Genomic DNA, 12,271 nt, shown 5'->3' with positions numbered 1-12,271 from the left:
AGGCTGCTACTCTCCTCAATTCTTTGAGGTCCATAGAGTCCCAATTAGGACAGCTAGTTTTAAAGTAGTCTTTTACCACTGAACAACAATTCTCAATGAATTGCCTGCGTATTTGTCTAATGTACCTTTCTATGGTCAAATCAAGGTCCATAGATGTATTTCCTACTTCAATAAGTCTGTCCATAAATTGGGAGGGGGTCTCATCAAGTTCTTGTTGGGAACTTTCAAATTTTGACCATGTTTCAGGTCTATCAGAGCAAGCTCTCATGGCTGTCAATAATTCTTCTCTGGCCAGGGTTAGTTTTGTGTGAGTTGTTTTTTCCTATGAAATATTTCACGTTTTCTTCTATTTTTTTCCATTCTTTTGACTTTGTTTTATTATTTCTTGATGTTTCATGGTGTCATCAGCTTCCATTTGGCCAATTTTAACTTTGGAGTAACTTTTTCCTTCATTAAGATTGATGCCTCTTTTTCTAAGCTGTCAATTTTCTTTCTGTATCTTTCCTCCCTTAAATCCTGATTCTTTCCTCTACTACTTTTGTTTGGTTTAAGAAAAAAATTTTTGATCTTTTTAAAACTCTTTTAGGTATCTTTGGTGGACTTATATCTAAACTGACATTTTCTTTTGAGGATTTACTTGTAGATATTTTGAAGTCATTCTCCTCTGTGTTTCTGTCTGTACTAGACAACCTGTTATTGTTGGGTTCTTCTTTAGTTATTTGCTTGCTCTTCCACCCTGTTTCTTGACTTTGTTATTGATATTAGGGTTTGGATCTATGCACTTTGACAATAGTTAGAGTGGATGTTTGGCCTGGACTTCTGTCCTCTTTGGTCCTTCTGCTACTTTCATAACTCTGTTGAGATCTGGGGTGAGATCTGTTTACTGCCCTCTTAACTTGAGCTCTGCAAATTCTTCACCTAGGTTTATTTGTTCCTGATTGGGAGTTTCAGTAGATAATTTTTGGACTTAGCCACGATCAGCTTACTAAGAAGCTCTGCAGGATCAGAACAGCTGAATTGTAGACTCCTCTTTGTTCTGGTACTTCTACCCTGGTTATTTATGGTACAAAGCTAAAGAAGAGAAATGAGTCACAACTCTGCTCTTGGGATCAGAGCCACACAGTTACTGTTTACTTCCAGAATTTCTTCCTTGCTTAGTACATACCTAAGGCTCAAGCTAGGCATTGCTTCTCTCCAACCTGGATCTGTGACTTACAACAGGTTAGTAAACCACAGAACTGCTAAATGGCATCTGTTCTTGCATTTATTCAGGGGATCCTCTGGGATTTCATTCTGCCTTGGTTCTTCCTGCCCTGGTGTTCTCTTTCAGTCTCTGGCTATTGGAATGCTCCCCACTGCCACAGACATTCCTGGATAGACCTTGTCCCCAGTGTCCAAAGATCTCTTTGTTTATTTCCCTAAGCCTTCCTGGTCTGGAAAAATGACTCACTGTCATTTATTTTTTGCTTTTCTGATCAGAATTTTGTCTGGTACATTTTCTAGATTTTTAAAAAATTTAGAATATTTTTCCATGGTTCCATGGTTCATGATTCTCTCCCCTCCCTCCCCCCCTTTCCTCCCTGCTCCCAAAGATGACAAACAGTTTCTCCACTGGGTTATACGTGTATCATTGTTCAAAACCTATTTCCATGTTATTTGTATTTGCAGTAGGGTGATCTTTTAACATCAAAATCCTAATCATATCCCTGTCAAACTATGTGATTGATCACATGTTTTTCTGCTCCCACAGTTCTTTCTCTAGATGTTGATAGTGTTCTTTCTCATAAGTTCCACTGGATTGTCTGGTCACTGGATTGTCCTGGGTCATTGCATTGCTGCTAGTAGAGAAGTCTGTTACATTTGATTGTGCCATAATGTATCAGTCTCTGTGTGTATAGAGTTCTGGCTCTGCTCCTTTCACTCTGCATCTATTCCTGGAGGTCTTTCCAGTTCACATGGAATTCCTCCAGTTCATTATTCCTTTCAGCACAATAATATTCCATCACCATCATATACCACAATTCATTCAGCCATTCCCCAATTGATGGACACCCTCTCATTTTTCAATTTTTTGCTACCACAAAGAACACAGCTATGAATATTTTTGTACAAGTCTTTTTCCTCATTATTTTTTGGGGTACAAACCCAACAGTGGGTCAAAGGGTGGGCATTCTCTTAAAGACCTTTGGGCATAGTTCCAAATTGTCCTCCAGAATGGTTGGACCAATTCACAACTCCACCAGCAGTGTATGTGTCCCAACTTTGCTGCATCCCTCCCAACATTTATCACTTTCCTTTGCTGCCACATTGGCCAGTCAGCTAGGTGTAAGGTGGTACATCAGAATTGTTTTAATTTGCATTTCTCTAATCAGGAGGGATTTATTTTCTAGATCTTTGTTGAGGAAGTTTGCTGGGTCAGCTAGGCTATAATGCTTCTACTCACTCTGCAGTCTTGACATCATGACTTCTCATTCTCACTAACCATCAATTCCTTTCTACCTCCCTATTACCTACAGAGGTGACAATGTCTCTTATCCTGAAAAAAATTTCATTTGATGCTTCTGTCCTCATTTGCTATTATCCTAAAACTCTTTTTCCCTTTGTGGCTAAACTTGCAAAGGCAATGTATACTTTGTGGTGCCTCTGTGTCCTTTCCTCTCTTCTTAAATCTTTGCCATCTGATTTCCAAATTCACCATTCAACTGGAACTACTGTCTCCAAAGTTACTTATGATCTAATTGCCAAATGTCCTGATCTTTTCCAAATCCTCATTCTTCTTGACCTCAATGTTCATGATTTTTAAATACATTGTTTGATATTACAATTATAATGATATGACTCCACTATGGAGTCACTTAGGCTATCTTCCTAATTCCCTTAAAATATCCAGGCAATGGCAGTTTTGTGCTTTTCCACTGTTTTGACCCATTTTAACCCTGTTTCAAATAGTGATCACAGCTAATTGGATAAAGCACTTAGCCAGCTGCAGTGGTCTATAAGTCACTCTTTTCCTGCTACCTCCACTAGCCAACTCAAATGCTCACCAAATTTCTGTACCTGATAAGGAAACTCTCCTGCCAAGCCTGGCATTGGTAAGTAACCCTGAGAACCTCCCCCCCCCCACATATGGGTTTTGTTACCAATGCCCCCTTCCACATCTGGCATTGATTAGTTCTAAGCCCATTCTTAATGTATAGAATTTCCCTGATCAAATCTCAATTTTTAAAATTTTAATGCTTTCAAAAATTATTATTATTCCAAATGTTTACAAATCCAAACAAAACCAGCATTTCAATATATAAAGAAAAAAAAGAGAGTACACACGTGAAACTACAAATCTCCTATATGTTTAACTTACTTTTCTTCATAACTACATAATAGATCCCATCCAAAAGTGTCCCAACCCTTCCCACCTTCCCTGTATCACATAGGACTGTATTGGTGAATATTTTTCAGATCTTGTGCCCAAATTGCACCTTCAAGCTGCCTGTGAGGGGTCCCCCCATTACCCCAGACAGCTGATGGAGGAAGTGCTTACATTAGGTGGCTGGGCAGAGGGGCAGGGAGTGCAAAAATGTCCTTGGGCACTGTGGGAAGGGGTAATGGAGCAGCCCTCTCCATGCACCCCCAGACCCTGTGCCACAGCTTTGCAGACATGGGCATAGGATTTCATCAGGGAGGTTAACATGTCTATAAAAGTGGAATCTTTCATATTTTATCTTTCTGTTCACTTTCTGGAGATAACATTCTGAGTTTGAATAAGCAGTATTAGATCTGTGGTTGTGTATAATGCTCTCCTGGTTCCACTCATTCTCTGCTCATTATCTCGTATAGTTCTTTCCAGGTTTTTAAAAAATCAATCTGTTCATTGTTTTTTATGGAGCAGTAGTATTCCATCACAGTCATATGCCACAGCTTTTTTAGCCATTTCCCAACTGATGGACATTCCCTCAGTTTCTAATTCTTTGCCATCACAAAGAGAGCTGCCATAAATATTTTGGAACAAATGGGTTATGTTTCCTCTTTCCCTAATCTCCTTGGGAAACACCCAGCAATCATATTGCTAGGGCTAAGGGCATACACAGTTTTGTAACTCTGGGTGTAATTCCAAATTGCTCTCCAAAATGGTTGGATCAGTCTATAGCTCTACCAACAGTACTTGTGTCCCCATTTCTCCATATCCCCTCTAACATTTGTAATTTTGCCCTTTTGTCATTTTAGCCTGTCTATTTGCTTTGCATTTCTCTAATCAGTAGTGATTTGGAGCATTTTTTCTTATATATAAATATGGTTTTGATTCTTCATCTGAAAATTGTCTATTCATATCTTTTTCCCATTTTTCAATTGAGCATTTATTATTATAAATTTCACAAAGTTCACTATATATTTTATTTCATTTCTTATTTTTAAAATATTGTTCCACATTTACATATTTCATTTTCTTTCCCTCCCCTCTACCCTCCCCTCTCCCAGATCCAATAAGCACTTCCACTGGGCTTTACAAATGAGTAGTATCAGCCACCCCAAACTGTAATCTATGTCCATATTCCAATTCCAGATTGGAATTCCTAGCTTTGCTCTGGGCCCACACAAATAAGCCCACTTCAGACCATATTGCCCTGGGCTAGGACTCCAGACTTCTCCACAGTTGTGAAATTTTAAGGTGTATGGATTGGCTTGGGACCACTATGTACACAGGTAGGATCTCTGGGTTCCAAACCTGTGACAGCAGATATGGGGTAGGGGTGTGTTGCTTGCTCTTGGTTTGCTCTTCCTTTCTTCCTTGCTACAGCCTCTTGCTGGCTCTGCTCTCCTCTCACCCCAGTGCCCCAGATGTTCTCTGCCTACCTTTTGGGTTTTTCTTTTCTTGAAAGTTGTTTTACTTTGTCTTCTTGTTGGTTCTTTCATTCCTGTATTTGTTTTGTGGTGATATTTTAATATTGGTTGGAGAGGATTCTCATGGTGACTTGGAGCTACTCTGGTTTACTCCTCCATCTTGGCTCTGCTCCCAGAAATCTGCTATATATTTTGGATATAAGACCTCTATCTGAGGGACTGACTATAAAATCCCTCCCTCCCCACTCCCCTGGTAATTTTCTTCTTTAAATCTAACCTTGGCAGCATTTATTTTACTTGTGCAAAACTTTCCAATTTAATGTATCCAAAATTATCCATTTTGCAATTCACAATGCTCTCTATCATTTGTTGACTCATAACTTCCTCTTCTAGCCATAAATCTGAAAGGCAGTATGTTTCCTGTTTTTCAAATTTACTTATGGCATCTCCTTTTATGTCTAAACCATGTATCCATTTTGATCTTGTCTTAGTCAATGGTGTAAGATGTTGGTTTATTCCTAGTTTCTGCCTAATTGGTTTCTAGTTATCTTAGAAATGCTTTCCAAACAGTTATTTGTTATCCCCAAATCCTAGATCTATGGTTTTAAAATACCAGATTACCATAATCTTTTACTGCTATTTGTTGTATGTTTGTTCTGTTTCACTGGTTTACCTTTCTATTTCTTAACCAGTACCTGGTAGTTCTGAATATTTCTGCTTTATAATACAATTTAAAATCTAGTACTACTAGATCTCCTTCCTTTATGTTTTTTTCATTAATTCCTTTGATATTCTTGATTTTTTATTCTTCTAAATGAGTATTATCATTTTTTTTCTAACTCAATAGAATAATTTGATCATTTAATTGGGATGGCATTGAATAAATAGATTAGATAGGATTGTCATTTTAATTGTATTGACTGCCCATTCATGAACAAGTAATATTTCTCCATTTATATAAATCTCACTTTATTTTTTTAAAAAGTGTTTTATAATTATGTTTATGTAGTTCCTGGGTTTATTTTGGCAGGTATACTTCCAGATATTTTATTCTATCTGTGATTATTTCATTTTTTTGGAAAAATTTATTTATTTAATTAATTTAGAATATTTTTTCATGATTACAAGATTCATGTTCTTTCCCTGCTCTCCCCCAATCCCTCTCCCATAACCAATGCACAATTCCTCTGGGGTTTACATGTGTCATTGATCAAGACCCATTTCCATACCATTGATATTTGCTCTAGGGTAACCATTTAGAGTCTAAATCCCCAATCATTTCTCCATGGACCCTTGTGATCAAGCACCTGTTTTTCTTCTGTGTTTCTATTTTCACAGTTCTTCCTCTGAATATAGATAACATTCATTCTCATAAGTCCCTCAGAATTGTCCTTGATCATTGCATTGCTGCTAATAGAGATGTCCATTACATTCACTTGTACCACAGTGTATCCGTCTCTGTGTACAATGTTCTCCTGGTTCTGCTCCTTTCACTCTGCATCAATTCCTGGAGGTCTTTCCAGTTCACATGGAATTCCTTCAGTTCATCATTCCTTTGAGCACAATAGTATTCCATCACCAACATGTACCACAATTTGTTCAGCTATTCCCCAATTGAAGGGCATCCCTTCATTTTCCAATTTTTTTTTTGCCAACACAAAGAACACAGCTATGAATATTTTGGTACAAGTCTTTTTCCTTATGATCACTTTAGGGTACAAACCCAGCAGTACTATGGCTGGATCAAAGGGTAGGTAGCCTTTCAGTGCCCTTTGGGCGTAGTTCCAAATTGCCATCCAGAATGGCTAGATCAATTCACAATTCCACCAGCAATGTATTAATGTTCCAATTTTGCCACATCCCATCCAACATTTATTACTTTCCTTTGCTGTCATATTAGCCAATCTTCTAGGTGTGAGGTGATACCTCAGAGTTGTTTTGATTTGCATTTCTCTGATTATAAGAGATTTAGAACACTTTTTCATGCATTTATTGATTATCTGTGATTATTTTAAATGGAATATCTCTTTCGATATCTTCTTGCAAGACTTTTTTCAATAATATATAAACATTTTGATGATTTATGTGGATTTACTTTATAGCTTGCTATTTTGCTAAAATTAGCTATAGCTTCAACTAACTTTTTAGTTAATGTCCTGGGATTTTCTACATATATCATCATTTCATCAGCAAACAGAGATAGTTGTATTATCTCCTTGCCCATTCTGATTCCTTTGATTTCTTTTTCTCTCCTTATTGCTATTGCTAGCATTTCTAAGACTATGCTAAATAAGACTGATGATAATGGGTATCCTTGTTTCATTCCTAATATTTTTGGGAAGACTTCTACCTTCTGTTCTCAATGCTTGCTGATGGTTTTAGGTAGATGCTTTGTATCATTTTAAGAAAAATTCCATTTATATCTATGCTTTCATCTTTAATACAAGTGATTTGGTTTTCTTCTCTCTTCTTTTTTATTAGTTAATCTAGTTTATCAATTTTGTTGATTTTTCATAAATTCCCTCCCCTTAGACCTAGTTTCTTGTAGCTGTGAGGCTAAACGTCTAACTGTATTGATTATAGTGTGTGTGTGTGCATGCTTTTCTTTTGTGGGGTGGTTCTCCTTGCTGTGCCACATACTAATAAAGCTCACATTTATATTCCCAAGTACCAATTTTCTATGAAACCTGAAATCAAGTTTTTACTTAAACCCAAGCTATGAGACCAAATAAAGCAATCTCTCTGAAGAGATGTTATTTTGATACTGTTGATCATCCTCTTTTTTTCTTTTATAATCAATTCTCTCTTAAGTTTTTACAATATTTCTTTCTCTTGGTTCTCCTCCTATCTGTTTGCCATATTCTTCTTTGTCTTCCTTGCTGGATCTTTTTCGATCCCATACCCGCTAATTGTGCGTATCCACAAGACTCTGAACTGAGCCCTCTTTTCTCTATATATTTATTTCTTTTGGTGATCTCATCAACTCCTAAGGATTCAAATATTTCTATGCAAATGATTCTGAGATCTATTTATCCAGATCCATTTAACCTCTATCCTGACCTGTAGGATTACATGTTCAATTGCATCTCAAACTATATTTCCTACAGACATCTGACCAATATACCTCAAAATGAACTTATATATGTTTCCCTTCAGGTCTTCCCCACTTCCTAAATTCTGTTACTGTGGAGGGCATCATGTGACCATTAAAAGAGTGGTTGTCATAAACTGTGACCATGAAAATATGGTTTCAAGACAGTGTCTAGATTTTATATTAAAAATAAAGTAATCGCCATGGGAAATTCCCAAATATGAAATACCCAAGTCAGCTGGGTTTTTATGGAGATTTTAATTAATACAAATAAAGAAATTAAGGAAAGGGAGAGAAACAGAGTAAGAGGGAATAGTAGGAAAAAGGCTAGGCCAGCCTAGGCTTAAGCCTTAAGAGAGAGATCAGTCAGTCTTTAATCACTCACCACAAGATTTGTCCCAAGCAAGATTCTAGTGTTCAGAGAGACCCTCCAGTTTAGCTCAGGAAGCTCCACTTCAGCTTCCAAGGCTGAATTATTTTCAGCCACCGAGAGAGAGACCGCTGAGAAAGAAAATTCAGCTCCATAGCTGCATTTCTTTCAGAGGCCTTTCTGACCTCCTTTTAAAGAGAATTTTCTCCTATGTCACCTCACCTAAGTTTTCACATCTACCAATCACAGTAGATGTTTTCCAAAGGACTGACCATTCTTAATTCACACCTGAGTAGACTAAACTTTTGAGTAATTCACACCTGAGTAGACTAAAACTTCACACCTCTTTTGTTAAGCTTGTACCTTGCAAGTTTGCAAGTTGCCTGGCCTTTTAGTGATTAATTTGACCATTATAGGTACTTAGCACCTTTTTGTATTAGATCTAAAAATAGACCTAGCTTAAGGGTTTTTAGCTTTACTTTAAGTATGGGTTAAGTACTTTTCATTGTTCAGTAAGGAGTTTAATTCTGGCTCAAAACCTAGGTGTCATTCTTGACTCTTCTCACTCTTACCTACCTTTAAAACATGTCTCATGTACCTCCCTTTCTCTCTGACACTGCCACCACTCTCATCACCTTAGACCTGGACTTTCAAATCTGGCGATGCTCAAATCTCTTCTGACTCTAGCCCATCGTCCACTTAGCTATTATGACTGATGTAGGTGGCAAGATTAAGGTCTTGTCCATGGAACTGGCAATCACCATGGTGAAGGAACAAGCTTCCTTAAGAAAGGGAGGAAGGCAGTAGAATGGCCCTGGTGATGGAGTGGCTGAGGTGATAGAAAGGTCTCCAGGGAATTTTGAGTGTTTTTTTTTCTTCACTTAATTATCAGGGAAGGAGTTGCTTGTTTGGGTTGTTACTATGATTGTGGAAATTGGACATTGTTTGAACCTAGCCCTGCATGACTAGAAAACTGAATCACCCACACTTGTCATTTAGGGACCCCTAACTAAGGACCCTGTTTATATCGACAAGGTCTAAAGATTGATGTGAGTTTTCTCATAATTGTAAATATCAAACAATTCATATATCTCATCTGAAGAATGACTAATCAATTAGTTATTGCTTCTGTGTTCCTTTGATTATTTACAGATACTTGGCGGGGAGTGGGCCACCTCTTTGCCTGGATGCAGGATATTGTACTTGTTTACTCTCTCCCATCTTGGCAATCCCCATTATGACCACATCACACACAGTGCCACCCATCTACCCTATCCAATAGTGGCTTCCTTTTACTCTTAGGGTCAAATATATAATGCTTTGTTTTTAAAGATTTTCTTAAGTTTTCTTACACCTTATTTGTAGCATACCAGGCATTTTGGCATTTGGGAAGTATGATTGATGTATTGATATTGTACTACCAGACACATGGTCAGACCTCTTAATGTTCATTGTGTGATAGGAACAGTCCAACAAAAGGGCAAATTCTTGGGCTGGGCATGGACAACCACACTGCCTCAGCTTGGAGTACACTCATTTACAGATGTGGGCACTTTCTCTGGAGTACAATCATTTGCAAAGTATGGGTTGGATTTACCTCCACCTCCTTGTTTTCCTCACTATCAATTCAACCAGTGTTAAGACCTATGCTATGTTACTATTCATTCAACACCTCCCAATCCACATCCCTCAATAAATATGGATGAGGCAGGGCTATTCCCTCTCTTGATTCCTGCTTCCTCTTATATATCCTTATCTTTCCTAGTGACACTATCGCCCACATGCTTCCTATCTAGGAATTCTTACCTCCACCTGTTTCCTTATTTCTCAGGTATTCCTTTAATTAACCTTCAAAGGAAAACCTTATAAGGGGTTAGCCCCACTCCCCATATCAATTAACTTGTCTTTGAGTCTTCATTTATCACCCATTTTCCTCAGGCTCCCTTCTCCTTCTCAAGTTATAACCCACAAAGGAAAATTATATAACAATGGCTGGCTGGATTGTTATATTATTCCTCTCTATGTATTCTACAATCCAGTGATGTTGGCTTACTTAATGTTCCTAGAACAGAACATTCCACCTCTTGGTTCTAGCCATTTTCACTAGATATCCCCTAAGCCTGGAATGCTTTGCTTTCTCACTTCCATGACCAGGGTTCCCTGGCTTCCTCCAAGTCCCAGATAAAGTCCTATAATATGCAAGAAATCTCTCCCAGTCTTGCGTAATCTCAGTACTTTCCCTCTGGACTACTCTCAGTTTATCATCTCTTTCTTTTTTGCAATAGTTATTTGCATGTTGTCTCTCCCATTAGTCTCCTTAAGAAGGGACTGTTTTTGTGTTTCATTGTAACCTTCACCACTTAGCATAGTAAGTGGAACATACTAGCCATTTGATAAATGCTAGTGGATTGGTTGATCATCACTCAATGATGTCAAGGACTCCTGAACTCCTATTTCTTTTTTTTAATATATTTTATTTTTCCCAGTTATGTGTAATAACAATTTTTAACATTTGTTTAACAAAATTTTGAATTCCAGATTCTCTCTTGCTCTGTCCACTTCCCCTCCTTTCCCCTTTCCCTGAGATGGCAAGCAACTTGATATGATTATACAAAGCACATCTTTACATTGGTTATGCTGTGGAAAAGGACTCAGATAAAACACAAACAAAAACAAAAAAGTGAAAAAAGTATGCTTTGATTTGCATTCAGACTCAATTAATTTTTTCTCTGGAAGTTGATAGCATTTTTTCATCATGAGTCTTTTGGAATTGTTTTGGATCACACAACCCACAGCCAGAGAAAGAACTGTGGGAATAGAAACACAGAAGAAAAACATTTCCTTGATCACATGGTTTGATGGGGATGTGATTGGGGATGTAGACTCTAAATGATCACTCTATTGCAAATATTAATAATATGGAAATAGGTCTTGGACAATGATACACATGAAACCCAGCTGAATTGTTTGTTGGCTACAGGAAGGGGGAGGGAGGAGGGAAGGGAAAGGATGCGAATCAAGTAACCATGGAAAAATATTCTAAATTAATTAATTAAATAAATAAGTTTTTAAAATGTAAAAAAAGGAATTGTCTTGGGTCATAGAATTGCTGAAAAAAACTAAGCTATTCATAGCTGATCATTGTACAATATTCCTCTTACTGTGTACAGTGTTCTCCTGGTTCTGCTTATTTTGCTTTGCATGTAGGTTTTCCCAAGGTGTTCTGAAAGCTTCCTGCTATTAATTTCTTATAGCATAACAGTATTCCATTATGATCATATATCACAACTTGTTCAGGCATTTTCCAAGTGATGGATATCCTCTCAGTTTCCAACTCCTTGCCACCACAAAAAGAGTTACTGTATTTTTGTTAAAATAGATTCTTCCCCCATTTTTTCATCTCTTTGGTATACAGATATAGTGGTGGTGTTTCTGGATCAAAGAATATTCACAGTTTATAGCCCTTTGGGCTGTGGGAAGAGAATTTCTCTCTCTATTATGTTACTTTGTTTAATGTCATCTCTCAGTGACCTGGAGGTCAAAGACCACTGAGTAAATTCAGTAAAATAAGCCCTCAGAGAAAGGAAGTTAAAAAATCGAGGAAACAACAAGACAGGAAACTGATTCCACAGGCACTGCCCCCTGGATGGCCCAGGAAAACTAAGAAACAATGGTTGGTTCCTTAGATGTGATGTGTGAGAGCTAGTGGGTGGAGAAAACAGCTTATAAAGGGAGACCCAGGGGCCTGTTGAGGTCTTCTGGATAGATCTTGGAGAGCTGAAGAACCTTTGTCAGAGGTTAGCTTCAATCCATCATGGAGGATTAGTAAACTAAGTACCTCTCTAGTTCTCCCCTACATTTCCCTCTCTTTACTACTACTACTTTGATTTAATAAAGTTATAAAGCTACTAGCAGCCTCATAATTTTAATTATTACAGGGCCTAATTACAAATTGTCTTCCAAAATTATTGGAT

Source organism: Monodelphis domestica, chromosome X (genome assembly GCF_027887165.1).
Source record: "Monodelphis domestica isolate mMonDom1 chromosome X, mMonDom1.pri, whole genome shotgun sequence".
Classification (NCBI taxonomy): domain Eukaryota; kingdom Metazoa; phylum Chordata; class Mammalia; order Didelphimorphia; family Didelphidae; genus Monodelphis; species Monodelphis domestica.
Note: the sequence above shows the minus strand (reverse complement) of the source record.